General features: G+C 38.1%; 1 long non-coding RNA gene across 1 annotated transcript; it reads left to right on the top strand.

Moving 5' to 3' along the window:
• The first annotated feature begins 14,185 nt into the window (after nucleotides 1-14,185).
• On the top strand, nucleotides 14,186-22,406 carry LOC124984858 (uncharacterized). The gene is made up of 2 exons (XR_007108756.1): nucleotides 14,186-14,736; nucleotides 18,312-22,406. It is a non-coding gene; the product is annotated as an uncharacterized LOC124984858 (long non-coding RNA).
• Nucleotides 22,407-22,631: the final 225 nt, after the last annotated feature.

Raw genomic sequence — 22,631 nt, 5'->3', positions numbered from 1 at the left:
GGCCTGCTCCTGGACCTTAGTGGAAACTGAGTGCTTGACCATGGCTGCCAGGTTACTATGCAACCTGAGCTGCCCATCATGAACTGGGTGTTATCTGACCTACCAAGTTATAAAGTTGGATGTGCACAACAGCACTCTATCATCAGGTGGAAGTGGTACATTTATTAGGCATGGGCAGGACCCAAAGGTACAAGTAGTTTGCATGACGAAGTGACCCGAATGCCCATGGTTCTTCTACCACTGCAGTACCTTCTGTCCCTCAACATGAGCCTATGGCCTCATGGGGTGTACCTTATGATCAATTAACGGAGGAAGAGAAGACTAGGGCCTGGTTTGCAGATGGTTCTACAAGATATGCAGGTACCACCGGAAGTAGACAGCTGCAGCACTGCTCCCTACCCCTTTCTGGAACAACCCTGAAGGACAGTGATGAAGGTAAATCTTCACAACAGACAGAACTTCAGGCAGTGCATCTGGTTGTGCATTTTTCCTGGAAGGAAAAATGGCCAGTTGTGTGATTTTCACTGACTCATGGACCATAGCCAATGGTTTGGCTAGCTGATCAGGGTACTGGAAAGAACATAATTGGAAAATTGGTGACAAGGACATTGGGAAAGAGATGTGTGGATAGACCTCTCTAAATTGGCAAATGGTGTGAAGATATTCATGTATCATGTAAATGCCCACCAAAAGGTGACCTCAGCAAAGGAGGATTTTAATAATCAGGTAGATAGAATGACCTGATCTGTAGATAGTAGTCAACCTCTTTCTCCAGCCACCCCTGTCATTGCTCAATGAGCTCATGAACAAAGTGGTCATGGTAGTAGGGATAGTGGTTATGCATGGGCTCAGCAGCATGGACTTCCAATCATCAAGGCTGATTTGTCTACAGCTACTACTGTGTGCCCAATTTGCCAGCAGTAGAGACCAATGCTAAACCCCTGAAATGACGTCATTCCCCAGGGAGATCAGCCAGCAAACTGGTGGAAGATTGATTATATTGGATCACTTCCATAATGGAAGGGGCAGTAGTTTGTCCTTACTGGAATAGACACTTATTCTGAGTATGGACTTGCCTTCCCTGCATGTAGTGCTTCAGCCCAAACCACCATCTGTGGACTTATAAAATGCCTCATCCATCATCGTGGTATTCTGCATAGCATTGCTTTGGACCAAGGAACTCACTTCACAAACAAGTGAGGCAATGGGCTCTTGCTCATGGGATTCACTGGTCTTACCAGGTTCCCCACCATCCTGAAGCAGCTTGTTTGATAGAATAATGGAATGGACTCTCGAAGATGCAGTTATAGCACCTGCTAGGTGGCCATACCTTGCAGGACTGGGGCAAGGTTCTTCAGAAGGCTGTCTGTACTGTGAATCAGTGTCCACTATATGGAACTCTCTCTCCTATTGCTAGAATTCATGGGCCCAGAAATCAAGGGGTGGTGACATGAATGGTACCACTCACCACTACCCCTAGTGACCCACTAGGAAAGATTTTGCTTCCTGTCCTTGCAAACTTATGCTCTGCAGGCCTGGAAGTCTTAGTTCTAGAAGGAAGAATGTGTTGTCCAGGAGATACAACAATGATTTTATTAAACTGGTAGTTAAGACTTCCCCTGGCCACTTTGGGCACCTCATGCCTCTGAGTCAACAGGCTATGAAGGAAGTTACTGTGATGGCGGGGGTAATTGACCCAGATTACTAAGGGGAGATTGGACTTTTAGTCCACAATGGAGATAAGGAAGCATACTCCTGGAGTGCAGGAGATCCCTTAGGGCATCTCTTGTTATTACCATGACCTGTTATTAAGGTCAGTGGGAAACTACAACAACCCAATCTGGCCAGTACAACAAATGTTTCAGCTTCTTCAGGAATGAAGGTGTGGGTCACATCTCCAGGTAAAGAGCCAAGACCTGCTAAGGTGCTTGCTGAAGGTAGAGGGAATACGGAATGGGTAGTTGAAGAAGGTAGTCATAAATACCAACTACAGCCACATAAGCACTTAACAGAAATGAGGATTGTAATTGCCATTGATATTTCCTACCTATTCTGTTAAGCATATTTTTGTGCATACTTACACATGCATTATGAGGAAATGTTTCTTACTTTCCTGTTACTCATCTTGTAATACAATATTGATTGACTTAACATCAGTAATGTTTTTATTTTTTCTTCTATTCTGGGGAAAGAACTAGTACGTTTTCAGTTGTATGAAGGTTAGGTGGAATTATGACCTTGTTTTTTGTGTTTATTTGGAGATTAAGTATGATGTAAAGAGTCATTTGGTTATCAAGTTGACAATGGGTGGACTTTTAATGGTTAATTTGAATTGTCAACTTGATTGGATTAAGAGATGATGATTAAGAGATTTCTCAGTGTGTCAGTGAAGGTGTGTCTAGGAATAATTGGCATGTGGGATAGTGAACTGAAGTGGAGACCCTCCCTAAACATGAGCAGCACCACCCAATAGGATGGTGGCTTGAATGTAGTAAAAGTTGGAAGAAGAAGGAAGCAGCAGGATGGTGACTTGAATGGAATAAAAGTTGGAAGAAGAAGGAAGCAGCAGCAGGTGTAAGTTCCATTCTTCTTGAATGGGTTTTTTATTGCTGCCGCTATCCACTGAGGATATCAGACTCTCCCTTCTTAACTCTTCCAAAGTGGACTCTGTCAGTGATTTTCCAGGGAGTTTCCAGAAGCCTTAAGTCTCAGACTAGAGTAGCACCTTTGGTCCCCCTTGTTCTGGGGCTTCAGACTCTTGGACTGCACAGCTACTAGTTCTTCCAACTCTCCAGCCTGCAGACAGCTATTGTGGACTATCCAGCTTCTGGTCATGAAGGCCAATCTAATAAATTCCCTTTCGATATCATACTTCAAATTGATTCTGTTCCTCTAGAGAACACTGACTAATACAGCTTCTTTGTTTAGTTTAGTTTTTGTTTGAAAGATCTATACAGTAGTGAGAGAGGTATGTTCTTGTCACCCAGTATTATTGTGTTGTGGTCTATTTGATTCTTGAAATTGAGAAGGGTTTGTTTGGTATATGTAGATGCTCCATTGTTTGGGACATAAATATTTATGATTGCTATGTCTTGTTGATGTATAATTCCCTTAAGCAGTATGAAATACCCTTCTTTTCCCTTCTGATCAACTTTGTCTTGAATTCTACTTTATTTGATATGAGGATAGAAATTCCTGCTTGTTTTTGAGATTCATGTGAATGATATGTTTTTTTACCATTCTTTTAACTTCAGTCTGTGAATGTCTTTGCCTATGAAGTGAGCATATTGGTGGGTTTTGTTTTTCAATCCAATCTGCTGGTCTGTATCATTTAATTGATAAGTTTAGGCCATTTTTATTCAATGTTATTTTTGAGAAAAAGCTTTTATTACTTGTCATTTTGATTTATTTCTGTTTTTAAATTTTGAATTAGTTTCTCTATTAATTCACTGTTCTTTTAGTGTAGTTCCTACCTTTTCTGCTTTTCACTTTTTTATTTCTTCTTCATGAAATATCATATTGAGTATGTTTTGTAGTGCAGGCTTTCTAGTTGTGAATTCTTTTAACTTTTGTTTATCTTGGAAGGTTTGATTTCATCATCAATTCTGAAGTTTAATTTTGCTGGGTATGGTATTCTAGGCTGGTCTCCATTTTCTTTGAGAGCTTGGTATATGTTATTCCAACACCTCTTAGCTTTGAGAGATCAGCTGAAATCTGAATTGATTTCCCTCTAAAGGTTACCTGTTGTTTTTCTTTGTCAGTCTTTAAATTTCTGTGCTTTTTCTGTATTGCTGTGACCTGCATCACTGAAATGGAGAAACTGGTAATGGGTGATTGGGGATTAAGAAAAACACACAAATATTGAGAAAAACTTGGGGTTAGGTAGAACACTGAATTCTGATAGAGAAACAGTGACAGAGCTGGCTCAGCAAGTTTTTTATATAGGGTCTCATAATCAGGAAGTTAAAGACTATAGAGGCATTATTCTTGTGTCCTAGAAATTTACAGGGCTAGAAACATTCTTGTAGCTATTTCACTGTTGCAATGCTAGGAGCTTCCTCTGCCAGGAAGCCCATTGTCCAAAGTGTCTACTAAGTGGGCAGGCTTGAAAGATATAGCATTGGTGAAACATTGTAGTTACCTTGATATGCCTAGGAGCCAGTGTTTGAGAATCAAGGTTAAAAGTGATATCTCTGGACGTTTCTCCAGAAGTACCAAGGGCCATCGTCACCATAGCAACTGGGAGATATTAACCCCATACTTTTGCACAGGGTAATGTTAACCCTGTACCATTTTGCACGGGGAAATCCAAGTACAAGTACACCACAATCACAAGACCATCAGACACCATGATTCTCATAACCACTCCTCACATTGTATGTTACGCATTTTCATAATAATGTATCTTGATGTGGGTCTGTTGTAATTTTGTATATTTAGGGTCCTGTACGCTTCTTGTATTTGAGTTTCCATTTCATTCTTTAGGTTTGGGAATTTTTTTGATATTATTTTATTGAAAAGTTTGTGCATTCCTTTTGTTTGAATCTCCAAGCCTTCATCTACCCCAACAATTCTTAAATTTGGTCTTTTCAGGTTATCCCATATTTCTTTCAAGTTCTCTTCATGGTCTCTGAACCTTTTTTCTCCATGCTCAACTTTGTTTTCAAGATTATATATTTTGTCTTCATTGCCTGAAACTGTCTTCCAAGTGATCTAGTTTGTTGGTGATGCTTTCAACTGAATTTTTAATTTGGTTTCTTGATTCCTTCATTTTAAGGATTTCTGCTTGATTTCTTTTTAGATTCTCTATCTTTTTATTGAAGTGATCTTTCACTTCCTATATTTTCTCTCAGATTGTACTTCTTATGTGGTCCTTTTCTTCACAGATCAGCTTAACTATGTATATTCTATTCTCCTTCTCCAACAGTTTTCACTGTGGTGTTGATGGATTCTGCTATTGGAGTATCTTGGGGTGATTTGTTTCCTTGGTTTTTCAAGCTGTGTGTTTACCCATCTAATAGTATGAATATGAGGCAGAAGAGTTTCTACCCTGTGGACTTATAGTGTCCCTGAAGGTTTCCTGTATCTCACTGTTAGAGGCAGACAAGTAATACCAATAATTAATGCAAACAATATACAACATTAAACCAAATAATTTCTACTATGATGCCTACAATGTTAATTATCACAGTAAGCAGAAATGATATGATCAATTATTGCCTACAGTAAAGACAATAAGTTTGCAAAAGAGTTTACAACTTCAAATGGTGGACAGGGAGAGAATGAAAGTGATGTAGGATGTGGTGCTCATGAAGGAGGTTAGAGGGAAGATAGAAGTAAAAAGTTGAAGAGTGAAAGAGAAAAATAGAGACTGACTGTGAGCAGAAGAAAAGAGAATCAAGGGATACAGGTAAAAGATAAATACATATATTATGTAAAAATATATATATATATAAATATATAAAGTAAAATTTTTAAAAATTGAAAATAAAAATAAAAGAATATAAAACAAGACTAAAATATACCAAATATCCTAGTCCTCAAAAAACTAATCCATGAAAAATAACTGACTTCAAAAATGCTAGAAATGAGAAAAAAACATAAAAACATATGAATATATATAAATGTCTATGTACCACTTAGGTCACAATTAAACAGAGAAGATTGGAAAAAAAAGAGGAAGAAGAAAAAAGAAAAAAAATCTTGAGGAAAAGTTTAAAAATTCTTTTCATTGGAGTTCAAGAGATTCTCAGCCTCTCTTCTCAGCAGTTTTGGGTGGGGTCATCTGAAGCGTGATGCTCCACCTTCTGGATTCTGGAGTGAGAGATGTACTCCCATAGGCAGAATTCCTGGAGGCAGGGTTTAGGCTTAGGTGGGTTCCAGGCTCTTTGCTGAATGCAAATTGGTCTGGAGATTGGGCCCAGTAATTTCCAGTCCATGCTGGAAGAGTGTACCCCGGGGATCTCCCCTAAGTTCACTCATGTGATGGGGGAGCCAATTCTTAGTTCCCTATGTCACCTACAGATGTCACATTTCTAGATCTCATTTTTAGTCTCCAAAGAATCTCTGGATCCAAGATGGTGGACTAGAGGGAGGCTGCATTCCTTGTCGATCCATAACTCAGGTTTCAAGCAGAGGATATCTGTTTCTTGGTGAGGCAGTATTTGCTGCTTATTGATCCTCTGCTGTTTACTCCATTTGTCTACTGTGATCACCTGCAGTCTGCCAGCATATTGACTACTTTTTGGGTGCAGATTGCTCACTGTCTGGCACCTACCATCCACCATTTGCCTGCCTCTTGCCTGTCCATTGCTTGCCTTTCACCTACCCATTACCCACCTCCCAAGGTTCACCTTCTGATCATCCGACAGCTGCCAGAAGACTGACCACAGACTGCCAGTGGAACGCCAGCTGCCTGCTGTTGTCTGGAAGTTCACTATCACAGTACTTGCAGGTTTGGTTACACGTGGCTGCTGCCATTTTGAGAAAACAGCTAGGATCTTTAGGACCCCTGGCCGGACTCACTGAGCCCCGTCTCCAGGATCCCTCAGGCTAACTGACCACTCCCTGACTCCGGGCCCTCAGACCAACTGACTGCTCCCCGCTGCCAGGACCCCCAGACTGACTGACTGTGTCCTACCACCAGGACCCCCAGATCGACTGACTGTGCCCCACCTGCAGAATCCTGCAACCAGACTGACCACACCCTGCCTCCAGGATCCCTGCCCTACTAACTGAACCCATCTCCAGGACCTCCAGCCAACCATGCCCACACCCTGTGCTGCAACTCCCCATTTGCCAACATATTTGGAAGCCAGAGCAGCCATCTTGGATAATCCTGGAAGCTGTATCTCCCATCTTTAGGTGGGGCAAATATCATTCAGAGACCCCTGCTGGAGACTGGAAGCTCATTGTCAGGTACCTCTCATACATCAGGCTACTGAAGACTGGGAGGTTTGAGACTTGAATACTATATGACTGTTATAGTGTAGATTTTTTTTTCTTCTTATTAAAAAATTTTAGGTTTTTATTTCTTTACTTTTCTTGCTCTATTTTCCTTTTGTTTACCTGTTCCCTCAGAGTCTCTTTCTCTCTTTTTCCATGCTAAAAACCAACTTCTTTTGATTATACTTTCACTCTTTTTACAAACTAGAACTTTTATATATTCTTTTCTTATCCCATTAACAGCTACATCCTACACCCCTTCCCATCCTCTTTGTCCTCCATTAGAAACTGCAGACTTTATTGCATATCTATTTGTTATACTGTAGATAATAAACTCATTCTGTTTATTATGACAATATTGTTAATATCCTCATAGGGATTATTTGGTTTAGGATTGCATATGGTCTGTACTGGGTACTGCTAATATTGATCTCCCCCTTAAAGAAAAGGATTTGGAAACCTATAGGGTCACTATAAACCTGTAGGGGGTAAACTGCAATACCCCAGATCTGCACTGCTAGAACAATATGAAAAAACAAGGGAAGAAAATGATCCAAACAAACCTAGATTCTATATTAATAGAATCCAGTGACGGTATGGTAGAAGAAATGTCAGAAAAGGTGTTCAGAATATATATAATTAAAATGATTCATGAAGTAAAGGTTGAGATAAGAGCAAATGCAGGCAATGAATGATCATACTAATAAGCAATTGAAAGAGCAACTGCAGGAAGCAAAACATCATTTCAACAAAGAGAAAGAGATTAAAAAAAAAAAGGAAATCCTTGAAATGAAGGAAAAAATAAACCAAATAAAAAACTCAAAGGAAAGCATCACCCACAGACTAGACCACTTGGAAGACAGAACCTCAGACAATGAAGACAAATTATTTAATATTGAAAATAAAGTTGCCCAAACAGAGAAGATGGTAAGAAATCATGAACAGAACCTCCAAGAACTAACGAATATCATGAAAAGACCAAATTTAAGAATTACCATGATTGAGGAAGGCACAGAGATACAAACCAAAGGAATGAACAACCTATTCAATGAAATAATATCAGAAAATTTCCCAAACCTGAAGAATGAAATGGAAAATCAAATACAAGAGGCTTACAGAACACCAAATGCACAAAATCACAACAGATCCACACCAAGGCACATTATAATGAAAATGCCTAACATACAAAATAAAGATAGGATTTTGAAGACTGTGGGAGAAAAGCATCAGATTACATATAGGGGGAAACCAATATGGATATCAGCAGATTTCTCAGCCCAGACTCTAAAGTAGAAGGACCTGGAGCAACATATTTCAAGCCCTGAAAGAACATGGTTGCCAACCAAGAATCCTATACCCAGCAAAACTAACCTTCAGATTTGAAGATGAAATAAAATCCTTCCATGATAAACAAAAGTTAAAAGAATTTACAAATAGAAAACCTGCACTACAGAATATTCTCAACAAAGTATTCCGAGAGGAGGAAATGAAAAACAACAATGTAGGTCAGCAAAGGGAGGAACTACCTTAAAGGAAAAACCAATCAAGGGAGAAACCAAGTCAAGGTAAAAACCAAAAATAAGCCCAAATGACTGGGAATACAAATTATATCTCAATAATAACGCTGAACATTAACCAATCAAAGACATAGACTGGCAGATTGAATTAAAAAGAAAGACCCAAAAATATGCTGCCTTCAAGAGACTCACCTCAGAACAAATATATGAAAAAGTGTTCATCATCCCTAGTAATTAGAGAAATGCAAATTAAAACCACCCTAAGATTTCATCTAACTCCAATTAGAATGACTGTTATCAAGAACACAAGCAATAATAAGTGTTGGCATGGATGTGGGGAAAAAGGCACAGTTATACATTGCTGGTGGAGTTGCAAATTGGTACAGCCACTCTGGAAAGCAGTATGGAGATTCCTCAGAAAACTTGGAATGGACCCACCATTTGACCCAGCTATTCCACTCCTTATACCCAAAGGACTTAAAATCAGCACACTACAGTGATACAGCCACATCAATGTTCAAAACAGCTCAATTCACAATAGCTAGATTGTGGAACCAACATAGATCCCCTTCAATTGACAAATGGATAGAGAAACTGTGGTATATATATACAATAAAATATTACTCAGCCATAAAGAAGAATAAAATTATGGCATTTGCTGGTAAATGGATGAAGTTGGAAAATATCATGCTAGTTGAAATAGGCCAAGCCCAAAACACCAAAGGCTGAATGTTTTCTCTGATAAGTGCATGACAATATATAATGGGGGGGGTGGCAGGGGTAGAGAAGAATGAAGGAACTTTGGATGGTGTAGAGGAAAATGGGGTGGGAGGGGGTGGGGGATGGAAAGATAGTAGAATGAAACAGACAGTATTACCCTATGTATATATATGATTACATGAATGGTATGAATCTACATTGTGTACAACCATAGAAATGAAAAGTTGTACCCCATTTGTGTACAATGAATCAAAATGCAGTCTGTAAAAATAAAAATGATTTTGATAAAAACAAAAAACAAAAACCTCTCCATGCCCCCACCCTTTCCAATTCCTGGCCAGACATGTCTCTGCTGCAAGTCTTGCAAGCAGCTGGATTGGGGGAGGTAGAAAGAGCCTGGTGGGTTTCCACAACCAGTTTTCCCCTGTGTAAACCTCTCTCCATATTTGATTTTTTCCTGGTCATTAAAGCACATTCTGTCATGCAATGTGTGTTTACTGGGCCTGTATTTTTGGCCAGACGCTTTGTCAGGAATCAGCGCTCTTAGCTTCTGGCCCCCATGCTGTGACTGCAAAATGGTATATTTCTTTGTCTTCAGCACATCATCTGGCAAGATGGCAGCTTCTTTCCCACACAAAGATATTGTGAGTGCACCTTTTAGGATTGTCAGGTAGTGTCATTGACCTCTAAAATTCTGTACCCAGACATGCCTCCAGCCGCCCCAAAACGCAGGTTTCTTTAATTCCCTTGTCCGTTGGAGGGACTGTTCTTGCTGGAGCTCCCAGCCCAGCCAGCTGTGCCACTGGGGATTTCTAATTTTATTATATTCAACCTCCTGTCTCCCTGATCTGCTTTGAATATCCAGTTTTAAATTCTAGTAAAGTCCTCTGTTATCATTTGGATGTGAGGTATCCCCCAAAAGCTCATGTGTGAGATAATTCAAGAAGTTTTAGAGGAGAAATAATTTGGTTGTGAGAGTCTTAATCCAATCATCGAATTAATCCCCTGATAGGGATTAACTGAGTGGAAACTGAAGTGGTGGGGTGTGGATGGTTCATTGGGGGCGTGGCTATGGGGTATATATTTGTATCTGGCAAGTGGAGTCTTTCTTTCTGCTTCCTGGTCATCATGTGAACCACTTCCTTTGCCACACTCTTCCACCATGCTGTCCTGCCTCACCTTGAACCCTGAGAAGCTGCTGTTTATGAACTGAGATCTCTGAAACTGTGAGTTCTTGAATTAACTTTTCCTCCTCTACAGTTGTTCTGATTGGGTCTTTTAGTCACAGCAGTGAAAAAGCTGACTAAAATCTCCCCCTCCCCCCTTTTTTTGTTTCTCTTCCTTGTGGAGAAGCTGTCGGTCTGCTTTCTTGGTTTCACACCACGGAGTAGCCAGGAAAGTGACCTCTTCTATTCCACCATTCAAAAGCCCCCTCTATCTCTTTATTAAAGTTATCTTTCACTTCCTGTGTTCTTTCTGATTTCACTTATTACATCTTTAACCTAGGAGATTAGTTTAACTGTAAACTTTCTCAGTTCCTTCTGACATTTTCTCTACCGTGGTATCATTGGAGTCTGTTAATGAGATATTTGGACTTGTTTAGGATAGTTTGTTTCCTTGCTTTTTCATACTATTTGTTTGTCTACCCATTTATCAGTGAGAATCTGAGGTGGCAGAGGTTCTAACCTATGAATTTGTAGTGTTCCTGAAGGTTTCTAGTATGTCATAGTTTATTGGAAGAAAAATAATAACAACAACCCATGTAATCAATATTCAGCACTAAAATAAATACTTAGTTCCTATTTTGGTATCTACAATGTTAATTTGCCATATAAACAGAAATGGCATGGTAGGCAATTGCTAATAGTAGAGATATTATGTTTACTGTGTGTTTGCTACTTCAGAAAGGTGAAAAGGGAGAATGCAAAGATGTAGGATGTAATAATTGAGAGGCAGATGAGAGAGAGTAGAATTAAGGAGTTGAAGAGTGAAATAGAGAAGAGAGGAAGAGAAGGGAAATCAGAGACAAACAATATAAAACAAACAAAAATAATATAAAATAAAATGAAAGTGTATTAATCAAAAACACTTGTCTTCAAAAGAGAGAGTCAAGAAATTAACTACCTTCAAGAAATGCTTGAAACAATAAAAGTGAGACAAATATGTATACGTTCAAATGTCCATGGACGATTCAGCACAAAAATTAAAAGAAAAGTCTGTTTTTTGTTTGTTTGTTGGCAGAGCAGCAAGGGTTATATTCAAAGCATAAAGAGGGCCAACTGTTACATTTCCCCACTGTCAATTTCTTTTTTTTTATTAAAATATTTTTTATTTTTACGACTCCATTTTGATCCATACTGCTTTCCAGAGTGGCTACACCAATTTGCAACTCCACCAGCAATGTATGACTGTGCCTTTTTCCCCACATCCATGCCAACACTTATTATTGCTTGTGTTCTTGATAACAGTCATTCTAATTGGAGTTAGATGAAGTCTTAGGGTGGTTTTAATTTGCATTTCTCTAATTACTAGGAATGATGACCACTTTTTCATATATTTGTTGATCACCTGTATATCTTTTTCTGTGAAGTGTCTGCCCATTTCCTTAGCCCACTTATTGATTGGGTTCTTTGTATTTTGGGTGTAAAGTTTTTTAAGTTCTTTATAAACTTTGGAGATGAGTGCTCTGTCTAAAGTGTGTGTGGAAAAGATTTTCTACCGCTCTGTAGGCTCTCTTTTCACCTTGTTGTTTGTTTCCTGTGCTGAGAAAAAATTTTTTAGTTAGACTCTATCCCATTTATTGATTCTTGCTTTTATTTCTTGTGCTATGGGGGTCTTGTTAAGGAAGTCTGGTCCCAAGTCAACAAGTCAAATTAAAAACCAGAAATAAGCCCAAATGACTGGGAATACAAATCATATCACAATAATAACCCTGAATGTTAATGGCTTAAACTCATCAATCAAAAGACATAAACTGGCAGAATGGGTTAAAAAGAAAGACCCAACAATATGCTGCCTTCAAGAGACTCATTTCAAAGAAAAAGACATCCACAGACTAAAGGTGAAAGGATGGGAAAAAACCTACCACGCACACGGACTCAGTAAAAAAGCAGGGGTTTCCATCCTTATTTCAGACAAAGTAGACTTCAAGCCAAAGTTAGTCAGAAGGGATAAAGAAGGACATATCTTACTGCTTAAGGGAAACATAAATCAGGAAGACATAACGACTGTAAATATTTATACCCCAAACAGTGGTGCATCCATGTACATCAAACAAATCCTTCTCAATGCCAGTAATCAAATAGACCACAACACAATAATTCTGGGTGACTCTAACACACCGCTCTCACAAAAATGGGTGACAACATCTCCAAACTGCCTCCTACTGCAAGGGGCTGAAGGTGGGGAAAGTAACCCAAAGTTCTTGTTCTCTACCCTGTGGGGTGTGAATAGTTAAGGGTATTCAGCTTCAGAGAAGTTAGAGTTCATAGTGGCAGATGACAGGTGAGTGAACAAGGCATACATAGGGCAGGAATCACGTGAAGACAACAATAAACAAGACAGAAAAGCATTACTTTTTTTTGTAAACAATTAGCACAAAAACAATTAGTTTTTCAGCCATTCTCTGAAAACCATGACAGTAACTCATAATCTTATCAGTGAAAAACAGAACAAGTTTATCAATGTAGGAGGTTAGGAATATTTGTAGGTCTATGATATCAGACTGAAATTAACTCAGGACAAATTTGTGACTCCAGAGTTTTTGTGATCATTATTATCATTACTCCACATAAGAATGTTGAGATGTTGAGAGCAGGTGGTATCTGTGCTGCTAACTGTCTCAAGGACAAACAGGACTGCTGGGCCCCTGTGCTTACCAAGGTTGTTAAGAGATATTTGTTCGAGGAATGTGCGGTTGCCTGGAGACTTTATCTGTCAAGGACAGGAGCGGGGCTTAGCCCCGACTCATCTCCTACATAGTTCACCCCTTCCCTCCTCCCTTCTTCCACTAGGACCGTTCAGTTCTGGCAGGACCCAATGAGAATCAAATAGATTGGCTGGACCCAACCAGAGGAGGACTAATGTTTAGCTGTTCAAATGTTAACCAATTAAAAGAACACTGTAAAACTGCTTGCCTTTCATTATAAAAACCCTGCTAACGAGGGCTCGGGGCCTCTCTTAGCGTCACTGGTTAAGGACGCAGAGGACCAGGTTCGAACTTGCTAATAAATGACTCTTTGCTGCTTGCATTGATCGTGGTCTCTGGTGGTCCTTGTGGGGTCTCGAGCCTTTGGCACAACAAGAACACTTCCTTTATAAGCCTCTAGTTTTACTTACCTTTGGTAGGTGTTGGGGTACCGCGGACCCCACCCTAGCCTGGCACTAAGCCGGGGCAACCTGGTTGCAACATCAAGGACTTCAGTGCGGAACCTGGCACTAAGCCGGGGCAACCTGGTTTGCAACAAACAGCTGACACTGCTTAAGGAAGTTGCCCCGGCACTAAGCCAGTGCCAGAATGGACTGCTCTGATTGGACAAGGTGACTCATGCTCGCTGTGCCCTTATTGTATTACACTGTTATCATGCTTATTGTATTACATTGTTATCATGCTCTCCCCACATGCTCTGTAACCTGATTGGCTCATGATCCATATATAATGACCATGACTTCCTTGTAAAAGGGAGGAAGGAGAACAAGAAGAACAATAAGGACAATAAAGAGCTCTGATGAACAACTGGATTGTTGTGTCTCTCTCTGCGGGCAGAAGGAACGCGACAGGTAGGTCTGACACAAGTGCACATCTGAAGCTACATTTTGAAAACCATTGTTTTTCCTTTTAAATGTCCATTTCATGTTCTCAACAATGGATTTCCAGTTTTCCCAGCACCATTTGTTGAAGAGGCTATCTTTTCTCCATTGTATGTTTTTGGCACCTTTGTCTAATATGAGGTGACTGTATTTATGTGGGTTTGTCTCTGTGTCTTCTATTCTGTACCATTGGTCTACCTGTCTATTCTGGTGCCAGTACCATGCCAAATAACAATCACTGGGCCAGACAGGTTATTTTTTTTAACTCCTCCAAGTGAACACCACAAAAAAAATTTTTTTTGTTTTTTCTGCTGGATGCTGCCCCTTGCAGAGGGGCAGCTTGGCAGACTTTGTCGATAAACCTTTGCTTGAACTCAGAGCCGTGTCTCTCATGAATATTTGCGCCAGTTACCCGAACATAATGAAGACCCCCCCAAAGTAATTTAAAGAACACTTGTGACCTTGCCTGCATTTCATTGGTCATGGGTAACTACGACCTCACCCGAAGGACACCTGCCGGCCGCCGTAGCACAAAGATGGCGCTGACGCTATTCTGCGCAGTCACGCGCAGCATCCCTCTCATGCGAAAGCAGCGAGTAACTGACCCACTGGATTAACTGAGTGTCCACGGCTGCCATCCTCCTCACTTCAAGACACACCCTAGTGCCACCCAAAATGTGGGCTCTCTCAGTCTCTTCGGACCTGGCCGCAGTGGATCCCCATCGGCAGTCGCTGATGGTGCTCGGTGGGTTTTTTTGTGCTTTCCTTATTTTATTCTATCAATCCTTGTGTGTACCTAGGCCATTCTAAGAGTTCAGTAGGATTTTTTTTTTAATTGACTTTAAAGAGAAGTTGTTTGTCTTCTTTCCTGGTCCTGGGCTGGGGGCAGTGTGAAAAGTAACCGTCTCTGTTCTGCCTTCTTGAGCCCTCCTTGTGATTTTATCTTGATAGATAAAAAGCTATATACCTATTTTTTTAATGGTAGCATTCTAGCTCATTTACTTAACCAACTATTTAATGAGGGATATTTTGTATTGTACTTTTAATTTAGTTTTTAAAAACAAAACAGTAGGCATATGTAAGCTATGTTTTCCCTATTGTGTTATTACCTCTTTGTGGAAAATTTCTAGAGATGAGATTGTTGGATCAAATAGGATTTATTTATGATTGATTATTTAAAAAATCGCACCATTTATTGTAATTGTGATTGACAAAACTGCCTCCTACAAAGGTTGTATCGATTCATATCATCAACAGTTTTTTTTTTTTGTATTTGAGATGTAATTTATACTTTTTTTGCTCTTAAAATAGTTCTTTTTATTTTAAATACAGTCCCATATTTGATAGTTAATCATAAACATACAAACTTTTGGAAAAATCAAAATATTCTTCTTCTAAATGCAATAGAGATAAGCTAAGCAAAGATCTAAAAACAAGTATAAGATGTTTACATATAGAGAAAATCAACTTCAAAAGGAGCATACACATACAATAATTAGAAAATAGGCTATGGTTGATGGAATACTTTCTTCTTCCTTTGCCAGTTTCTATATTTTTACTCATATGATGTCAGCTTTGTGTTTTTAAAATATTTCTTTTCTATTTGTTTTTTAGAAAATAATGAAACATAACCTCTATTTTTTTCCATTTTAATGTCTTCTGTGAATTGACTTAAGAACGATTTTTCTTTTTACAATGAATTTGGAAGAGCTTTTTTGTATAGTTTACTAGTTTTTTTCTATGTTTTTCACACATCTGTAATTGTGGTATTTTATTTTTGTTCTGCAGAAATATCTTAAAAGTTTACATAAATTTATCTCCTTTATAGTTTCTGCCTTTGGTGACAAGTTCAGAAAAACTTGTTCTACAATATTACTATTAAAAGTTTACTAAGTTTTTGTTTCATTTTTTATATTTGTTGCAAATTTGATTCTAACTGGAATTTAATTTGTGAAATTTAATTTTTGAATTTAATTTGTGAATTTTTCCCCTAACGAGGTCGCCCCAAATTATTTAATGGATAATCACCATTTCCCTGTGATTAGAAATGTCGCATTCATTATACACTAAATTCTGCTAATACTTGAGGGTGCTTCTGGTATTTTCTTCTCTGTTTGATTTTTCCTATGCCTATACCATCGGTGTTGCCATTTTTACTATTATTGCTAAATGCAAGGTGTTATCCAAAAAGGCAAGCGTGTCCCTATCTCCTACCCCTTTCATAATTTTTGTTAGGTCTTCATGGGTGAGTTTTTAAATCATTTTTATTAAATTCTAAAATAGCCCTGTTGGGATTTTGAGTAGGATTACATATAATTTATAGTCAATTTTTCAAGAGAATTGACATCTTTACAACACCAAATATTCCTGTCCAGAAATAAGGTATGTCTTTTCACTTATTCAATCATTATTTCATATTTCTTGGTAGAATTTTATAATTTGTAGTACTGTATATTTCTTTTTACTTTTTTCTTATGTGGTATTTTTGTTGTTTGTTGCTGTTGCAAATGTGGTGGTTTTCTTACTGGTGATCATTGCTATGTGAAAAGAACAGTTGCATTCTTACGTACTTATTTTGAAAATAGTTACCTTATTGATTCTTAATAGTTTCAGAAATGTTCATTTTTTTCCCCCTGATGGTCACAGAAAATTATAAATTATATAAAGTTATATTAGCTGCAACGATACTTTTGTATCTTCCATTTTGTATTCCTCCTTTCGTTTTCTTAATTAATTGCATTGGTTTGGATGTTCAGAACAATATGACATAATTGTGTTGATCTAAGACATCCTTATCTTATTTCTGACTTAAATGGAAAGACTTCCATTATTTTTCCACTAAGTAAAATAGTGGCTTTAGATTTGCGAATGTATTTTTCAATAATATGTAGGTAGTAACCATCCAAATCAATTTCACAATTTGTTTTCTTTAAATCAGGAATAGATTTAGAATTAAACTAATGTTTGGGGCAGCTAAGAGAGTGACAGCCAGACCTCATGAGCAATTTCATAAAGACATGACTGATTCATGTAGGTAAAACTTACGATGCCCTGGTGGTTTGTGGGGGCTCAGAGACATCACAGTGTATAGGTAGAGAAATGAGGATGGGAGGGGTGGCAGGTGGGAGAAATGGGCTCCCCAGAAACCCAGACCTGAGCTAACTGCAGCTAAAGCGGAATACGCAGCGAAGGTTGCACTGATGAATGACACTGTCTCCTCTTCTTCCCTCCCTTCTTCAACTAAGTACATCCCTCTCTAGGAAAGCTTATACTGCATCTGCAATTTGTGCAGCAGTTTGTTAACTCATGATTAGCTTCATTCATCTAACTTTAGCATTAACATTTAGATGGTGTGTTCTTGTGTTTGTATTACTCATAATGTGAATATACAATTTTCTTTTTCTTTCTTTTTTTCAACACTAGGGATTGAACCCAGGGCCTGGCACATGCTAGGAAAGTGCTCTGTACCACTGAGCTGTAACTCCAATTCTTTTTTCAAATTTTATTTTGAAGCAGGATTTTACTTCATCACCCAGGTTGGCCTTGAACTTGTGATCCTCCTGCTTCTACCTTCTGAGTAGCTGGGATTAGAGACTTGTCACTGGGGCCTGGCTGAAAACATTGTCCTCTAAAGCTAAACTGGAATTCTTATCTTATGAAAAGATTTTATGTTGATATTAAATGCCTTATGTACATTATTAGCATTGCAGTATATTAAAACGTACTTGGTCTAGGCATTTGGCCTAAGAAAATAATCAAGGAGAGTGAAGATTTGTGAAGAAATCAATTTATCTCAACATTATTTGTGCAAAGCATATAAAGTCACTATCTAAAAGAGATGTAGTAAGCAGAGAAACACAGATCAATTATGATAACAACCAAACATAATTTCAAAATAATCAAGTTCTATATTAGCTAGGGTCCTTTGGTTATAAGTAACAAAAAATAGTTGTGGCTAAGTTAGGCAAAAAAAGACTTTATTGAAGGATATGGGTAGATGGATATGGAGGAAAAGCTGAACATCTAGCTTGTACGTAAGTGGGTATTCAGGAGAAAAAAAAAATCAAGAGATTGACAGGGCATGATCATCAGGGTGAATCAACTCCAATTCACTTCCATCCTTCTTTCTCTTTATGCAAGATTCAAATACCTGGGAAGACTATGTCAATAGCCTTGCTAGGTCCTGGGTCTATCATTTGGCCAGGGTAACACACTGACACCTTGTAACAGTTGTGTCAAGACCTTCTGGCACAGGGAATAATAGCAGAGACTAGCTGTCACTGTGACACAACAAACTACATTTTTTTATTTCTTTTACAGCTAGGTGGGGAATACATGACTGAGTTCTTGGCACTGGAATGGGGAAAAAGTGATGTCTGTCACCTCCAGAGGCCCATTGCACCTCCTACAGACTCTTCCGTGCTCTTCTGCTTCCTCATCTATGGGCAGGATGTGGAGGGACCCTTGGTGGACTCAGAGACCCTGTGGGATGTCCACCACCTAGAAGGATCTGAGTTTCCTAACTATCACATAATGTCCACTCAATGTACACCCCATTGCAGAGACAGGGATGAAAAAAAAATCAACTTTAATGGTGTTACGTCTGATTTGGGGTTTCTTTATTTCAGATTTCAGAAGTTAAAGTACCCTAATACTCAGGCATAGATATCAGCAGGCAAACAGCTTGACTCCACTTCAATTTCTGTACATGCATTTTAAAAACTCAGTGAAGAGGTTACACAGACTACTTCAATATTTTTTATCCCATTTTATTCTGTAACACAGCTATTATCACATCTTATCCTCCAAAAATCTCAGCAATTTCCTCCTCTAGTCGTAGCCCACACAGCCCTTAATCTTCTACTTTCACTTCACCTCTTCCTTTCTTACTCTGCATCATGAAAGCTCAAAGAATTATTAGAAACTAGAATTTTCTTTGAAGGTGGAAGAGAGAGAGCATCTAAACAGCTGTCAGAGAAAAGGAGAGTCTGGGAAAGTTCATACATTAATAACAATGTAACATTTATAGCAGTGGTAACTTAGAAACCACCTGAATGTCAAACTATAGAAAAATGGTTAAGTTATAGTGTGTTTGTTACTGTTATGCGAACACTGCAGACTTACTCCCAATGCTTATGGAGTTCGTTATCTAATAGCGGTAGTTATCAATAAATATGTTTTGGAAATATAGTCAACAATATGGAAAGAAAAATAATGGTACCATTTTGAGTGAAGAACTACAGGTAAGAAACTGCATATACAGTAGTACAATCCTAATTTGAAAACACTTAAATGCATATGTCTTTGTACATGAATGTATATGCACATATATATGTGTGTACATCCAAAGGTTAAAGTGACAACTTTCGAATATTGATATTATAGGATATTGATTATTGTTTCCTTTTTATACTTTTCTATATTTTGAAATTTTAGAGGTAAGTACATTTTTTAATAGTGATGTGAAAGTTTTATTATTATTTTATACATTTCCCAAATATTAATAGGATGTATAATTGGAAAAAAGTATCAGTTCACAGTAATATCAAATACCATCTGAGGGGTAGATTCCTGGCTTAGTAGATTTTTGCCTCTGATAATCCAGTAGACCTGAATTTACCTACTTGTAATTTCCTGCCTACCTACTTATATTCTTTTGCTTTTCTGTAACAGACACACACGTGCACACACGCGAATTGAATTTTAACAACAGCATGGATCATTTCCAAAGTGCAAACAATTTGTGTTTACCTTTACTAGTTCACTACAGGTTCTAATGGCATGGAGCACACCTGACCTTCAAAATAGAAGCAATAGTATTTCTGTCAGATGATTCTTAAACAAGCAAATTTATATTCTTAAAATATGGAGATGAAATGGTTAACGACACTAGGCAATTTTGTTTAAATTTGCTGTGCTTTCTTCTTGTCAATATGGAAATCTGTAGAAATATTAAAATGCAATTTATGTTGTGTTTAAAAAAATGATATTGGCTTAATACAATACCAAGCTTTGAAAGACTAACCCTGACATGTGCCCCTCCTGGAAATACCAAAAATCATTGAGACTAGTGAGTGAATCATCATAGGTGATTTTAATTTAGATTATTAAAACATTTCCATAGATGTAGAAGTCTTAGTTGATTAAACTTTAAACTTATCTGATTAAAGCACTTATTATATTACGGTTGAAAAGTACAGGGAAACACTTCAATTGATTGGATAATTATGAATTAATAAGGAGGGTAAGACTTAGAAAAATTGTTTCCATATTTAAGTGATTGCTATATGAAGAAATCAAGAAACTGAATTGTCTTGACATTGTTTCAAATTGCCAACAGAAACTTTGAAGATGCATAATGTCTATAGTGACATAAGTTTAGATTTCTGTTCTAATTATTTGAGATATTGTTTAAAGATAAAATAGGAAAGTTCAACTAAAAGAATATATGACCAGTTAAGTGTTATTGGAAAGTGTCTTTAGCTAATTTCCTTAGTTGATTTTAGAGATGTCTCCAGCAAAGATGTCATTAGGTGCCTTAGTTTGTATTTTGCTAATATGACAAAATATCTGAGGCAGGCTAACTTTTGAAGAAAAGAGGTTTATTTAGCTCACAGACCTGGAAACTGAGGGGCATGATGTAGGCATCAGCTCAGCTCTGGTGAGGACCTCATGACAGATGTGTCACAATGGTGAAAACATGAGTGACGGGAAGAGATTACATCTTGACACAGGATGCCAGAGACTGGGACAGGGGTCAGTCTTGCTTGATTTATAACACCTTCTTTTGAGAACTACCACGTCGTTCTAGTATAACTACTTTAACCCCTTCTAAGAGTAGTGACTTCAATGACACAGGGACATTCCAAAAGCATCTACTGCCAAAAAATGCCCACACTACCTCCAAACATCACTACACTAAGGACTAAACCTCCAACACATGAACACTTGAGGGACACATTCAAACAACATTCAAATTTGGTAGTACCCTAAGTGATCATAGAAAAGAAAGCATCTTCTATAATTCTATTGATTCATTGGATCTCAGACTTGCAACTACCATTGATAGAGAAGAACTTGTTAGAGAAGTTAGTCCACATATGAGATTTGGGAGATGGGTGGAGAAAAGAATATTTGAATACTGGACACAGTGCTTAGTTTTTTTGTGGGTGTTACTGCATTTAATCTTCATGAGGATCCTTTGAATGCATTTGTTGACGGAGTCCTATTACTGTAGGGGTTAGTTTTCAGTGTCAGTATAAAAAATGAAAATTGTTACCAGTTTGAACTGCTCTTCAAAATTCTTTAGATTGCTCATGAGGTAAACATTGTTTCACATATTCAACTATGCATACTAAATAGTCATATAATGTATATTATGGAATAGAGAATTTATACACAAAAAAGTTAAAAGTCTGATAAAGAAAGAGAGAAGAAAATTCTCCAGGTCATGGGCTCATTATGCTCACTTAATGAACATAATAAATTAATCAATGATATCCTATTACCTCTATTTTTCATATGGGGAAACTGAAGAATAAGAAACATTAAATCAGTGGTCCAGGAGTTCATAGCTATAGAGGCAGGATTTAAACTTACTTGAGACTCCATGCTCTAAACCGTAAAACTTCCTCTGCATATTCACTAAATTATAAGAAAAATGTGCTAAACAGTAAATCAAACTTATGACTTTCTGGTTAAATATGTTGTATTAGTAAATTTTCCGACACTATAACAAATACCTGAGATAATCACCTTAATTATAGAGTTAGAGTTGTAGAGGTTTCAGTCCATGGTCTGGAGCCTGTGGCAGTGCATGACGGTACTTGGCAGAGCCAAACTGTTCACCTGATGACTGGCAGCAAAACAGAGGAAAAGGAAGGGGCTGGGTTTCATTATCCTCTTTGAGGGCACGGCTCCAGTGACCTGAAGACCTCTGACTAGGCCACTCCTCTTGAAGGTTCTACAACCCCCCAGTAGCAACAATCTGGGGACAAACCTGTATCACATGTGCCTTTGGGGTTTCTTATCTATACCAGAGCATGTGTCTTTGTAAAAGCATTTTTAATCCTCTTTCCTCCCTTAAAACACATCAAAAGCAATAAAAGAATGAAAACCAAGAAGAAGAAAAACCTGTCATGTTCAAGGAAACTACAAAATGGCCACAACTCCAGTCTGCAATCTGTAAGTCATTCCTGCCTCAAACTGTATTCTCACCCACAGAGGAAGGAACCTGAGAGCAGGAGCCACAAAGGCCCTCATGAAGTAGACCTTTCCTATAATTCCTGTCAGGCCACAGTTCACAATGTTTCACTTTCCACAGTTTCAGCTCCAAAAACATTGAATGGAAAATTCTAGAAATAAATGATTCATAAGTTTTAAGTAACTTTTATTAAAATGTCTTCCAATGATGTATTTTTTTTGTTATTCTCTATGTCTAATTTTAAAATTAAACTCTCAGAGGCAAAACATTGTATATATAAGGATTGGACTATTTGTGGTTTCAGGCAATCACTGAGACTCTTGAAATGAGGCAGGGGAGCTAGTGTAGTTTGCAGTGGCAGGGGCAGCTTCTCTAAAAGAGACCCCTCACTGACAAACTGTCTGAGATTCATTTGACTACTAGCAGAATGAAGAGCT

The sequence above is a fragment of the Sciurus carolinensis genome, chromosome 5, assembly GCF_902686445.1.
Source record: "Sciurus carolinensis chromosome 5, mSciCar1.2, whole genome shotgun sequence".
Lineage (NCBI taxonomy): Eukaryota > Metazoa > Chordata > Mammalia > Rodentia > Sciuridae > Sciurus > Sciurus carolinensis.
This window is presented reverse-complemented; position numbering and strand designations above follow the sequence as displayed.